A 15,905-nucleotide genomic window follows, 5' to 3' on the forward strand; every position below is an offset into this window, starting at 1 on the left:
GAGGACTCTGTTCTGTTCCATTGGTCTATATCTCTGTTTTGGTACCAGTACCATGCTGTTTTGGTTACTGTAGCCTTGTAGTATAGTTTGAAGTCAGGTAGCATGATGCCTCCAGCTTTGTTCTTTTGACCTAGGATTGTCTTGCCAATGCGGGCTCTTTTTTGGTTCCATATGAACTTTAAAGCAGTTTTTTTCCAATTCTGTGAAGAAACTGATTGGTAGCTTGATGAGGATGGCATTGAATCTATAAATAACCTTGGGCAGTATGGCCATTTTCACGATATTGATTCTTCCTATCCATGAGCATGGTGTGTTCTTCCATTTGTTGGTGTCCTCTTTTATTTCACTGAGCAATGGTTTGTAGTTCTCCTTGAAGAGGTCCTTTACATCCCTTGTAAGTTAGATTCCTAGGTATTTTATTCTCTTTGAAGCAATTGTGAATGGAAGTTCATTCATGATTTGGCTCTCTGTTTGTCTGTTACTGGTGTATAAGAATGCTTGTGATTTTTGCACATTAATTTTGTATCCTGAGACTTTGCTGAAGTTGCTTATCAGCTGAAGGAGATTTTGGGCTGAGACAATGGGGTTTTCTAAATATACAATCATGTCATCTGCAAACAGGGACAATTTGACTTCTTCTTTTCCTAACTGGATACCCTTGATTTCTTTCTCTTGCCTGATTGCCCTAGCCAGAACTTCCAACACTATATTGAATAGGAGTGGTGAGAGAGGGCATCCCTGTCTTGTGCCAGGTTTCAAAGGGAAACTAGAAAATCTAGAAGAAATGGATAATTTCCTGGACACTTACACTCTTCCAAGACTAAACCAAGAAGAAGTTGAATTCCTGAATAGACCAATAGCAGGCTCTGGAATTGAGGCAATAATTAATAGCCTACCAACCAAAAAAAAGTCCAGGACCAGATGTATTCACAGCTGAATTCTACCAGAGGTACAAGGAGGAGCGGGTACCATTCCTTCTGAAACTATTCCAATCCATAGAAAAAGAGGGAATCCTCCCTAACTCATTTTATGAGGCCAACGTCATCCTGATACCAAAGCCTGGCAGAGACACAACAAAAAAGGAGAATTTTAGACCAATATCCCTGATGAACATCCATGCAAAAATCCTCAATAAAATACTGGCAAAGCGGATTCAGCAGCACATCAAAAAGCTTATCCACCATGATCAAGTGGGCTTCATCTCTGGGATGCAAGGCTGGTTCAACATTCACAAATCAATATACATAATCCAGCATATCAACAGAACCAAAGACAAGAACCACATGATAATCTCAACAGATGCAGAAAAGGCTTTTGACAAAATTCAACAGCCCTTCATGCTAAAAACGCTCAACAAATTCGGTATTGATGGAACGTACCTCAAAATAATAAGAGCTATTTATGACAAACCCACAGCCAATATCATACTGAATGGTCTTAGAACTATTTTCACTCCATCCTATAAGCTTTGATATGTTGTGTTTCCATTTTCATTTTTCTCAACATATTTTTAAATTTTGCTTTAAATTTCTTCCTTGATCGATTGGTTTTTTAGGAGCATGGTGTTTAATTTCTATATATTTATAAATTTTCCAAATTGTATTCTGTTACTGACTTCTAGTTTCCTGCTGTTGTGTTCAGAAAATATTCTTGATATGATTTCAATTTTCTTAAATTTATTAAGATCTGTTTTGTGACCTAGCATGTAATCTATCCTGGAGAGTGTTTTGTGCACTTGAGAAAAATGTGTACTCTGTAGCAATTGAATGGAATGTTCTGTATATGTCTGTTAGGTTCATTTGGTCTGGTCTAAAGTGCAGCTCAAGTCCATTGTTTCCATATTGATTTCCTGCCTCCCCAAAACCATACAGTCCACTCCCTTCTCATTATAGGTTTTAAGGAGTATTTTTTAAAATGACCACGTCTACCATCACTTATGGTATTTTTAAATGGAGGTAATTTTTTCTTTATTTAAAGCAAACTGCTCTCTACACTCTCTGAGCAATCCATGTATATGTATCCATGTACATGTATCCACATATATGTATTAGGGGTCAGTGTGCATGTGTGTCACACAGAAATGCAGTGGGGGAAGTATGCCTCTTGAAAAAGCCTGGAAAGCTGTCAGTAAAAATTAGTAGTTCTATGTAGTAAATAAATATTAACATGTTACTTGTTCAATACCACCATGCAATTACTTAGTCGCACAGTCTAAGATTGGCAAATCTTTATCATCCTTTAGGTTAGGATAGTTTATAGAATTTAGGGGAAAAAAAGAGAAGCTATGCATCCTATATCACTACCTGTTAATTTTTTTTTGTCAGATTATACTTCCTAAAGTGCATATGGAATCATATTGGGCCCCTCCTTATACAACATTATTTAAATTTCATTGGTTATCTGAATATTCTGAATAATTCTCCAGCCAGGCATTTTCCAGTGGTAGTATTTTTCTAATATTCCTTTGTAAACATGCCTCCCTCCTGCTGCTCACTGTTGTATCTCCATGTTTAAAGTTGTATAACTTTTACTGCTTCCAGCAGGACTCTGATAAACTCTTACGGATTTTGTTCATGTTATTTCTACCTGGAATTCTCTATGACTCCCAGCTTTCTGTCTTAATATTAGCTCATTCTTCCAGGTACACAATTGATTATGTATCTGCCATATTGTGTTTCCTTAACCCCTCAACATTCTCTTTGAACCTTTGAATTTTACTTGATTTGCATTTTAATATGACATTTATGTTAATTCACCTTGGGTTATGAATATTTGAGTAACTTTCTTTATGTAGCTAAATATTTCATGCCCTTTGATAGAAGTTACTGCATCCTCATTTATATTTCCAACACCAAAATTTCCATAAGGATGGAGTTCAAGTTTTCGAATTGAGAGAGTCTTAGTGACTCATAATGGAGAGATACTACATATATTTCTTGAATATAATCATGCATTAACAACCGATGTTACACCAGTACTCAACAACAAAACAAATTTCAATACAGCAGAAAACAGAACATTTAGAAAGACATGACTACGGGAAGACAAGAGTACCTCGGGGGCCAGACGGGCAGCAAGAAAATTACCATACATTATTCAGCAAACTGGTAAGCCATCTCATGAGAACCAAATTCAAGGTCTTATTACCCTATTCGAACTCCTGAGGTTTTTTAGAGCTCTGCTTATTTTCAAAATGAAAGACTTTCAAACACAGGCTGCTGCCGCCTTTAGGGATTGAAATATTCACCAAGGTGAGGATAGAGCAGCTTTGAACAAAATCAACCACTTGTGGTTAGCAGAGAGGATGCTGAGGTCTTGACCTTGTTTGCTTCATGTACCATGTTCAGCTTTCCAAAAAAATAAAAACCAGGAACATTGTCAATTATATGTATGTTTAAGAAATTAGTTGACATCTGCCACCTGGGACCAAATATTACTTCCAGTATTTTTCCAGTTATTTAATGTTTCTAAAAAATATCTATAATGTTCTAAAGTTCTGTTACACCCAGTAATTTTTCTTGCTCACAGCCCTAGAACTCATATCTGGAGAGCTATAGGATAACGGTAATGCAGGACTTTAAAATCTTTTTTTTTTTTTTTTTTTTTTTTTTTTTTTTTAGAAAGCATGCAGCTATGGTACTTACAGCACTACATTGCTTATCTAAAACGTGGGAAATAGAGAAACTGTTTAAAGTCATATGATGGGTTATTCTTTTGGTTAATGCGGAATGTTTATCTGACAGGCTTATTGAGTTTGATTTGTGTGCTTAACTCCACAGCAAATCTGCAGCTTATCTGATATCCCTTCCCCGCACAAACTGACAAATGTACCATCTGAAAAAACAGAAACAAACAAACAAACAAACAAACAAAATCCACCTGGAGTATTAAAGTGATTTAACCAGTATGATTTATGCTAATGGTACAGAAGAGAATATTTTTGGTTCTCAGAAACATAACAGGCAATTGATGTGCCATATTGCAGTATGGTTTTAGCTATCAACATGTCAAAATTTAGTTTTGCTGTTAACATTTTACGATTTAGAAGGCTCTAAGAATATATGCAGTGTAGCAACAACACAGGTTTAATTCCTTCAGCTATATTTATTGGAAGCTCATTTTTCCCTCTTTTATAGAAGAAATTGAAAAAGAAACAGAGTAGGAGAGACAGGCAGGCCTCCACTCGTTATTTCACTTTCTTTATTACGTCAAGTAATGAGAAATAAAGAGACAAAAAAATGAATTCTTAATAGCTTATGCTTAGACCAAAGAGGATTTGAGGCAGAGGAATCCATCATACATTTTTATTGGTTTAATATTGCCCACAGATAACCATATGAAGGAATGTACCACTTGATTCTAGACCCTCATCAATTACAAAAGTCTCAAGGTTAATGATGTATTGTATCTGCTACTGGAATGAGAGTTCCCAGTGATGTTGCCATACATAAGAGTAACATGGCGAGTAAGAAGCAGGGGAAAATTACGAGAAAGTTCTATATTGTATTTCAAGTTTATTACTACCAGGCTGTGGCTTCCAATGAAAGGGCAAGGCTTCAGGGCTGCAGCAAACATGGCTAAGTTACTGGCTAAAGAGTAAATTAGTGTAAAAAGTAAATTAGTGTAAAATGTAAATTTATTACCTCATCAGGACTCAATTGGTAACATTAAGGACAAGAACATCTTTGGTTGGTAATCATTTTGTGGCTCTATATAGATAAAATGTATTTAATATTGTGCTGTTGAGGCTACTATCAATATTGATATTTATGTAACCATCAAGTCTTAAGCTCAATGCCAGACACAAAAACTTAGATAAATGCGATATGTGGTATATTCACATATATTTATTTCATGACCAAATAAAATAACTTTAAGGTCTGCATACATTTTTAAAATTGTATTTCACAGTGAACCAGATGGAGTTATTTTTAAAGTAATTCTATTTTAAAGAATTTGAAAGAAAGGATTTTCCTTTTAAAACAAACTCAGCTATTCATCAAAAGAGAGAACATTATGTTGTTGGCTATGGTTTTCTTTAAAGAACTCAACATAAACAAAAGAAAGAAATCATAGAATGTGTGTTTTATTTCCCATGCATGCAAGATTGAAGTCATATAGACTTGAGAGAAAAAATAATTTTTAAAAAATATATGTGTGTATGTGTGTGTATATCGGTGATATTTACTGTATTTTCACATATAAAATGAATACCTTTCTAATCAGCAAAATAACTGGCTCTTTTAGGTTGTTTACATCTTATTCTTTTTCAACATATGAGAGAATGTGTTTTAGAGCACTTATATTAAGGCAAATGGTGGCTACTTCAGTTATCATTGTGTTAGTCTCAAAAAAAACCTAACAATAAGCAGGAAAACTTGTGTGTATGTGTGCTTATTAGAAAAAAGCCTAGGGGATGAGAAAATACAGGTAAGACAGTGCTGGACTATTTTTTACAGTAGCTTTAGAGTCATAGTAAAATTGAGGGGAAGGCACAGAGATTCTCCACATACCCACTACCCCAACACATGAATAGCCTCGTCCATTATCAATATCCCCCACCAGATGGGACATTTGTTACAATTGATGAATTTACATTAACACATCATTATCACCCAAGTTCATAGATTATATTAGGGTTCACTCTTGGTGCTGCACATTTTTGGAGTTCAGACAATTGTAAAATGACATTTATTCTTCATGTCTTTACTACTGTAGGGCTATCTATTTTTAAAGTATGATAGAAATATTTTCTACCACATGGGAACAGAATAAAGAGGACAAAATGTCAGCCTTTATTTGGCAAGTCATTCAGCTGAGGATATTCTGGTTTTAGGTACAGATTGCTCCCAAATTTTTTATGTTTTACATGGTAAATTTTTAATTTTTAAATTATGTCATTCTAAACATTAGCGAGTTGCTAACGCTAACTCGATCACCTCCTCTATTGAGTGAATAATTCAAAATAATTTCTAAAATAGGTGTAGAGTATCACAACTGTGTTTATGTTTATGAATTGTCAGGACCTGACTGACAATGTATATTACCCCAGAACCAGCTCATTCAAGGGCCCCATTATAACTTAAGGCAGTTTTTTTTTATTATTATACTTTTAAGTTCTAGGGTACATGTGCACAACGTGCAGGTTTGCTACATATGTATACATGTGCGATGTTGGTGTGCTGCACCCATTAACTCATCATTTACATTAGGTATATCTCTTAATGCTATCCCTCCTCCCTCCCCCCACTGCACGACAGGCTTCGGTGTGATGTTTCCCACCCTGTGTCCAAGAGTTCTTATTGTTTAATTCCCACCTATGAGTGAGAACATGCAGTGTTTGGTTTTCTGTTCTTCAGATCGTTTGCTCAGGATGATGGTTTCTAGCTTCATCCATGTCCCTACAAAGGACAAGAACTCATGCTATTTTACGGCTGCGTAGTATTCCATGGTGTACATGTGCCACATTTTCTTAATCCAGTCTGTCACTGATGGACATTTGGGTTGGTTCCAAGTCTTTGCTATTGTGAATAGTGCCACAATAAACATATGTGTGCATGTGTCTTTTTTTTTTAATTTTATTTTTCTTTTTTTTTTTTATTATACTTTAAGTTCTAGGGTACATGTGCATAACGTGCAGGTTTGTTACATATGTATACTTGTGCCATGTTGGTGTGCTGCACCTATCAACTCGTCAGCACCCCTCAATTCATCATTTATATCAGGTATAACTCCCAATGCAATCCCTCCCCCCGCCCCCCTCCCCATGATAGGCCCCGGTGTGTGATGTTCCCCTTCCCGAGTCCAAGTGATCTCATTGTTCAGTTCCCACCTATGAGTGAGAACATGCGGTGTTTGGTTTTCTGTTCTTGTGATAGTTTGCTAAGAATGATGGTTTCCAGCTGCATTCATGTCCCTACAAAGGATGCAAACTCATCCTTTTTTATGGCTGCATAATATTCCATGGTGTATATGTGCCACATTTTCTTAATCCAGTCTGTCACAGATGGACATTTGGGTTGACTACAAGTCTTTGCTATTGTGAATAGTGCTGCAATAAACATACGTGTGCCTGTGTCTTTAGAGCAGCATGATTTATAATCCTTTGGGTATATACCCAGTAGTGGGATGTCTGGGTCATATGGTACATCTAGTTCTAGATCCTTGAGGAATCGCCATACTGTTTTCCATAATGGTTGAACTAGTTTACAATTGCACCAACAGTGTAAAAGTGTTCCTATTTCTCCACATCCTCTCCAGCACCTCTTGTTTCCTGACTTTTTAATGATTGCCATTCTAACTGGTGTGAGATGGTATCTCATTGTGGTTTTGATTTGCATTTCTCTGATGGCCAGTGATGATGAGCATGTTTTCATGTGTCTGTTGGCTGTATGAATGTCTTCTTTTGAGAAATGTCTGCTCATATTCTTTGCCCACTTTTTGATGGGGTTGTTTGTTTTTTTCTTGTAAATTTGTTTGAGTTCTTTGTAGGTTCTGGATATTAGCCCTTTGTCAGATGAGTAGATTGCAAAAATTTTCTCCCATTCTGTAGGTTGCCTATTCACTCTGATGGTAGTTTCTTTTGCTGTGCAGAAGCTCTTTAGTTTAATTAGATCCCATTTGTCAATTTTGGCTTTTGCTGCCATTGCTTTTGGTGTTTTAGACATGAAGTCCTTGCCCATGCGTACGTCCTGAATGGTACTACCTAGGTTTTCTTCTAGGGTTTTTATGGTATTAGGTCTAACATTTAAGTCTCTAATCCACCTTGAATTAATCTTCGTATAAGGAGTAAGGAAAGGATCCAGTTTCAGCTTTCTACTTATGGCTAGCCAATTTTCCCAGCACCATTTATTAAATAGGGTGTCCTTTCCCCATTTCTTGTTTCTCTCAGGTTTGTCAAAGATCAGAATGGCTGTAGATGTGTGGTATTATTTCTGAGGACTCTGTTCTGTTCCATTGGTCTATATCTCTGTTTTGGTACCAGTACCATGCTGTTTTGGTTACTGTGGCCTTGTAGTATAGTTTGAAGTCAGGTAGCGTGATGCCTCCAGCTTTGTTCTTTTGACTTAGAATTGTCTTGGCAATGCGGGCTCTTTTTTCATTCCATATGAACTTTAGGGCCGTTTTTTCCAGTTCTGTGAAGAAACTCATTGGTAGCTTGATGGGGATGGCATTGAATCTATAAATAACCTTGGGCAGTATGGCCATTTTCACCATATTGATTCTTCCTATCCATGAGCATGGTATGTTCTTCCATTTCTTTGTGTCCTCTTTTATTTCACTGAGCAGTGGTTTGTAGTTCTCCTTGAAGAGGTCCTTTACATCCCTTGTAAGTTGGATTCCTAGGTATTTTATTCTCTTTGAAGCCATTGTGAATGGAAGTTCATTCATGATTTGGCTCTCTGTTTGTCTGTTACTGGTGTATAAGAATGCTTGCGATTTTTGCACATTGATTTTGTATCCTGAGACTGTGCTGAAGTTGTTTATCAGCTGAAGGAGATTTTGGGCTGAGACAATGGGGTTTTCTAAATATACAATCATGTCATCTGCAAACAGGGACAATTTAACTTCTTCATTTCCGAACTGGATACCCTTGATTTCTTTCTCTTGCCTGATTGCCCTAGCCAGAACTTCCAACACTATATTGAATAGGAGTGGTGAGAGAGGGCATCCCTGTCTTGTGCCAGATTTCAAAGGGAATTTTTCCAGGTTTGCCATTCAGTATGATATTGGCTGTGGGTTTGTCATAAATAGCTCTTATTATTTTGAGGTACGTTCCCTCAATACCGAATTTATTGAGCGTTTTTAGCATGAAGGGCTGTTGAATTTTGTCAAAGGCCTTTTCTGCATCTATTGAGATAATCATGTGCTTCTTGCCTTTGGTTCTGTTTGATTCCCTCTTTTTCTATTGATTGGAATAGTTTCAGAAGGAATGGTATCAGCTCCTCTTTGTGGCTCTGGTAGAATTCAGCTGTGAATCCTTCTGGTCCTGGACTTTTTTTGGTTGGTAAGCTATTAATTATTGCCTCAATTTCAGAGCCTGCTATTGGTCTATTCAGGGATTCAACTTCTTCCTGGTTTAGTCTTGGAAAAGTGTAAGTGTCCAGGAAATTATCCATTTCTTCTAGATTTTCTAGTTGATTTGCGGAGAGGTGTTTATAGTATTCTCTGATGGTAGTTTGTATTTCTGTGGTGTCCGTGGTGATATCCCCTTTATCATTTTTTATTGCATCTATTTGATTCTTCTCTCTTTTCTTCTTTATTAGTCTTGCTAGCGGTCTGTCAATTTTGTTGATCTTTTCAAAAAACCAACTCCTGGATTCATTGATTTTTTGGAGGGTTTTTTGTGTCTCTATCTCCTTCAGTTCTGCTCTGATCTTAGTTATTTCTTGCCTTCTGCTAGCTTTTGAATATGTTTGCTATTGCTTCTCCAGTTCTTTTAATTGTGATGTTAGAGTGTCAATTTTAGATCTTTCCAGCTTTCTCTTGTGGGCATTTAGTGCTATAAATTTCCCTCTACACACTGCTTTAAATGTGTCCCAGAGATTCTGGTATGTTGTATTCTTGTTCTCATTGGTTTCAAAGAACATTTTTATTTCTGCCTTCATTTCATTATGCACCCAGTAGTCATTCAGGAGCAGGTTGTTCAGTTTCCATGTAGTTGAGTGGTTTTGATTGAGTTTCTTAGTCCTGAGTTCTAGTTTGATTGCACTGTGGTCTGAGAGACAGTTTGTTATATTTCTGTTCTTTTACATTTGCTGAGGAGTGCTTTACTTCCAATTATGTGGTCAATTTTGGAATAAGTGTGATGTGGTGCTGAGAAGAATGTATATTCTGTTGTTTTGTGGTGGAGAGTTCTATAGATGTCTATTAGGTCTGCTTGCGGCAGAGATGAGTTCAATTCCTGGATATCCTTATTAACTTTCTGTCTCGTTGATCTGTCTAATGTTGACATTGGGGTGTTGAAGTCTCCCATTATTATTGTATGGGAGTCTAAGTCTGTTTGTAAGTCTCTAAGGACTTGCTTTATGAATCTGGGTGCTCCTGTATTGGGTGCATATATATTTAGGAGAGTTAGCTCTTCCTGTTGAATTGATCCCTTTAGCATTATGTAATGGCCTTCTTTGTCTCTTTTGATCTTTGATGGTTTAAAGTTTGTTTTGTCAGAGACTAGTATTGCAACCCCTGCTTTTTTGTTGTTGTTGTTCTCCATTTGCTTGGTAGATCTTCCTCCATCCCTTTATTTTGAGCCTATGTGTGTCTCTGCATGTGAGATGGGTCTCCTGAATACAGGAGACTGATGGGTCTTGACTCTTTATCCAGTTTGCCAGTCTGTGTCTTTTAATTGGAGCATTTAGTCCATTAACATTTAAGGTTAATATTGTTATGTGTGAACTTGATCCTGCCATTATGATATTAACTGGTTATTTTGCTCGTTAGTTGATGCCGTTTCTTCCTAGCCTCGATGGTCTTTACATTTTGGCATATTTCTGCAATGGCTGGTACCGGTTGTTCCTTTCCATGTTTATGGCTTCCTTCAGGAGCTCTTGTAAGGTGGGCCTGGTGGTGACAAAATCTCTAAGCATTTGCTTATCTGTAAAGGATTTTATTTCTCCTTCACTGATGAAACTTAGTTTGGCTGGATATGAAATTCTGGGTTGAAAATTCTTTTCTTTAAGAACGTTGAATATTGGCCCCCACTCTCTTCTGGCTTGTAGAGTTTCTGCCGAGAGATCTGCTGTTAGTCTGATGGGCTTCCCTTTGTGGGTAACCCGACCTTTCTCTCTGGCTGCCCTTAAGATTTTTTCCTTCATTTCAACTTTGGTGAATCTGACAATTATGTGTCTTGGAGTTGCTCTTCTGGAGGAGTATCTTTGTGGTGTTCTCTGTATTTCTGAATTTGAATGTTGGCCTGCCCTACTAGGTTGGGGAAGTTCTCCTGGATGATATCCTGAAGAGTGTTTTCCAACTTGGTTCCATTTTCCCCCTCACTTTCAGGCACCCCAATCAGACGTAGATTTGGTCTTTTTACATAATCCCATATTTCTTGCAGGCTTTGTTCATTTCTTTTTCTTCTTTTTTCTTTTGGTTTCTCTTCTCGCTTCATTTCATTCATTTGATCTTCAATCGCTGATACTCTTTCTTCCAGTTGATCGAGTCGGTTACTGAAGCTTGTGCATTTGTCACGTATTTCTCGTGTCATGGTTTTCATCTCTGTCATTTCATTTATGACCTTCTCTGCATTAATTATTCTAGCTATCAATTCTTCTACTCTTTTTTCAAGATTTTTAGTTTCTTTGTGCTGGGTACGTAATTCCTCTTTTAGCTCTGAGAAGTTTGATGGACTGAAGCCTTCTTCTCTCATCTCATTAAAATCATTCTCTGACCAGCTTTGATCCGTTGTTGGCGATAAGCTGCGCTCCTTTGCAGGGGGAGATGCGCTCGTCTTTTTTGAATTTCCAGCTTTTCTGCCCTGCTTTTACCCCATCTTTGTGGTTTTATCTGCCTCTGGTCTTTGATGATGGTGACGTACTGATGGGGTTTTGGTATAGGTGTTCTTCCTGTTTGATAGTTTTCCTTCTAATAGTCAGGACCCTCAGCTGTAGGTCTGTTGGAGATTGCTTGAGGTCCACTCCAGACCCTGTTTGCCTGGGTATCAGCAGCAGAGTTTGCAGAAGATAGAATATTGCTGAACAGCAAGTGCACCTGTCTGATTCTTACTTTGGAAGCTTCCTCTCAGGGGTGTACTCCACCCTGCGAGGTGTGGGGTGTCAGACTGCCCCTAGTGGGGCATTGTCTCCCAGTTAGGCTACTCAGCGGTCAGGGACCCACTTGAGCAGGCAGTCTGTCCGTTCTCAGATCTCAACCTACATGTTGGGAGATCCACTGCTCTCCTCAAAGCTGTCAGACAGAGTCGTTCGGGTCTGCACAGGCCTCTGCTGCTTTCCCTGTTGTTTTTTTAGCTGTGCCCTGTCCCCAGAGGTGGAGTCTACAGAGACAGGCAGGTTTCCTTGAGCTGCTGTGAGCTCCACCCAGTTCGAGCTTCCCAGTGGCTTTGTTTACCTACTTAAGCCTCAGCAATGGCGGGTGCCCCTCCCCCTGTCTCACTGCTGCCTTGTGGTTAGATTGCAGACTGCACTGCTGTGCTCGCAATGAGGCCACGGAGCCGTGGGACCCCCCCGGCCAGGTGTGGGTATAATCTCCTGGTGTGCCCGTTTGCGTAAAGCTCAGTATTGGGGTGGGAATTACCCAATTTTCCAGGTGTTGTGTGTCTCAGTTCGCCTGGCTAGGAAAAGGGATTCCCTTCCCCCTTGCGCTTCCCAGGTGAGGCAATGCCTCGCCCTGCTTCAGCTCTCGCTGGTCGGGCTGCAGCAGCTGACCGGCATCGATTGTCCAGCACTCCCTGGTGAGATGACCCCAGTACCTCAGTTGAAAATGCAGAAATCACCGGTCTTCTGTGTCGCTTGCGCTGGGAGTTGGAGACTGGAGCTGTTCCTATTCGGTCATCTTTCTCCACCCCCCCGCATGTGTCTTTATAGCAGCATGATTTATCATCCTTTGGGTATATACCCAGTAATGGGATGGCTGGGTCAAATGATATTTCTAGTTCTAGATCCTTGAAGAATCACTATACTATCTTCCACAACGGTTGAACTAGTTTACCGTTCCACCAATAGTGGAAAATTTTTCCTATTTCTCCACATCCTCTCCAGCACCTGTTTTTTCCAAGACAGAGATGTTTTTTCAGCCTCTCAGGCAGTGTTGGTATTCTTCCCAAGATGTTTGCAGTGGGTATTTCCTTTGTGTTAAAACAGTAAAATTTGCTTTCTTGTTTCCAATAGCACCATAATTTTGGCTGGTTTTTAGTTAGTTTATGAGCTTCTGGAGCTTTGGGACCATGTCTTTTTCATTTTTGTATAAATGAGATAGTAAATATGAAAGTGCCTGGTTTGCACCAAAAACAAAGCAAATGTGCTACTTCAAAATCTTACTGAGAACAAGTTGGGTATAAATAAAACAAAACACTGGTATATATTTTAGGCTCAACTGAAAATGGTACTAAATTATATAAAGTCCCAAGGTAGTAACTCCCGGGCTGAAGAATACAGACAGCTGTAAGGCAAACTATCTTCAAGTACAGAGATTCAATGCATACCTAGGCAGATCTGATCTATTTTGTAGAGTGCCCCATTCTACAGTACATAAAACAGGTCATTGTTAAATTATTTACAAAGATAAGCCATTAAAAAACCAATGTGGTATAAGAAAATATTATTCCAACGTAAAAAAAAAATTTTTCAAAGTGGCTGTAATGAAAGACCTTGCAATAGCCATTTCATAAAATGAATTCTATCTAACAGCATAGCATCCCATAAAATGAAATTATGTTCTCTCTGTATATGTCAGCATTGATGATATCCAATCAATAAATGTGCTGTTGTCAAGCTCAGGTTGAATTTGTGGGAGGAAAGACATGACAGAGTACACCTATACAATTTCATACAGATGCATTCATTTATTTTAACCAAAATATCCTCTCAGAAAAGTTAAAGAGAAGCAGTTATACATTTAGGTTAGTGACAAAGTATTTCTAATATATCTTAAAATATGCTGATTGGAGAATTGAAATATTTCTATTTATGTCTTAATAACAGTTTAATAGACATGTTTACCTTGTTTGTTGTGTTTACATATTAAATAAAGAAAAAATGGGGCAGGGGGAATTTCTATTAAGTATATGGTCATTGTAGTCATTTAGAACTGAATATTAATTCTGTTATTTCTTAAAATTTGAGAGCCATAAATTTTTTGAAATCTATGGTTTCTTATTCAAACCAACTATCTTTAATTTGTTAATAACAATATTACCATCTGTTACTTGTTTTACAGTTCATGCTTTTATGTAATTATAATCATAGTACTTAGTGCTTCCTATATGACATGTAGAAGATGTGCATTATTATGCCATGAGTGTATCAGAAAATTAAGATTTTACAACTTTAAGTCTCTTTCTTAAATTAAAAAAATAGGAAGTAAAATCAAATTTTGTACATAAGTCTATTGCACTCTATAGCCCATACCCTATGACCTAAATGATATGTTCTGTAAGAAATGTTTCATTAATTTTTATGAGAATGATTTACTGTCCTGCCAACACATGTCCTAGTTCTTGATCACCATATACATTTTGACTACATTGCATTTACCCTAACATCCTACTCATCCTTGAAGAACCAACTGAAGCCACTAAACAAACAACCCCATCAAAAAGTGGGCAAAGGCATCAGAGAAATGCAAATCAAAACCACAATGAGATACCATCTCACACCAGTTAGAATGGCAATCATTAAGAAGTCAGGAAACAACAGGTGTTGGAGAGGATGTGGAGAAATAGGAACACTTTTACACTGTTGGTGGGATTGTAAACTAGTTCAACCATTATGGAAAACAGTATGGCAATTCCTCAAGGATCTAGAACTAGATGTACCATATGACCCAGCCATCCCACTACTGGGTATATACCCAAAGGATTATAAATTATTCTACTACAAAGACACATGTACACGTATGTTTATTGCGGCACTATTCACAATAGCAAAGACTTGGAGTCAACCCAAATGTCCATCTGTGACAGACTGGATTAAGAAAATGTGGCACATATACACCATGGAATACTATGCAGCCATGAAAAAGGATGAGTTTTCTTCCTTTGTAGGGACATGGATGCAGCTGGAAACCATCATTCTTAGCAAACTATCACAAGAACAGAAAACCAAACACCGCATGTTCTCACTCATAGGTGGGAACTGAACAATGAGATCACTTGGACTCGGGAAGGGGAACATCACGCACTGGGGCCTATCATGGGGAGGGGGGAGGGGGGAGGAGGGAGGGATTGCATTGGGGAGTTATACATGATATAAATGATGAATTGATGGGTGCTGACGAGTTGATGGGTGCAGCACACCAACATGGCATAAGTATACATATGTAACAAACCTGCACGTTATGCACATGTACCCTAGAACTTAAAGTATAATAAAAAAAAAAAAAAAAAAAAGTGGGCAAAGGATATGAACAGACATTTCTCAAAAGAAGACATTCATACAGCCAACAGACACATGAAAACATGCTCATCATCACTGACCATCAGAGAAATGCAAATCAAAACCACAATGAGATACCATCTCACACCAGTTAGAATGGCAATCATTAAAATGTCAGGCAACAACAGGTGCTGGAGAGGATGTGGAGAAATAGGAACACTTTTACACTGTTGGTGGGATTGTAAACTAGTTCAACCATTATGGAAAACAGTATGGCGATTCCTCAAGGATCTAGAACTAGATGTATCATATGACCCAGACATCCCACTACTGGGTATATACCCAAAGGATTATAAATCTTGCTGCTCTAAAGACACATGCACATGTATGTTTATTGCGGCACTATTCACAATAGCAAAGACTTGGAATAAACCCAAATGTCCATCTGTGACAGACTGGATTAAGAAAATGTGGCACATATACACCATGGAATATTATGCAGCCATAAAAAAGGATGAGTTTGCGTCCTTTGTAGGGACATGAATGCAGCTGGAAACCATCATTCTTAGCAAACTATCACAAGAACAGAAAACCAAACACCGCATGTTCTCACTCATAGGTGGGAACTGAACAATGACATCACTTGGACTCGGGAAGGGGAACATCACACACCGGGGCCTATCATGGGGAGGAGGGATGGGGGAGTGATTGCATTGGGAGTTATACCTGATATAAATGACGAATTGATGGGTGCTGACGAGTTGATGGGTGCAGCACACCAACATGGCACAAGTATACATATGTAACAAACCTGCACATTATGCACATGTACCCTAGAACTTAAAGTATAATAATAAT

Source organism: Rhinopithecus roxellana, chromosome 4 (genome assembly GCF_007565055.1).
Source record: "Rhinopithecus roxellana isolate Shanxi Qingling chromosome 4, ASM756505v1, whole genome shotgun sequence".
Classification (NCBI taxonomy): Eukaryota; Metazoa; Chordata; class Mammalia; order Primates; family Cercopithecidae; genus Rhinopithecus; species Rhinopithecus roxellana.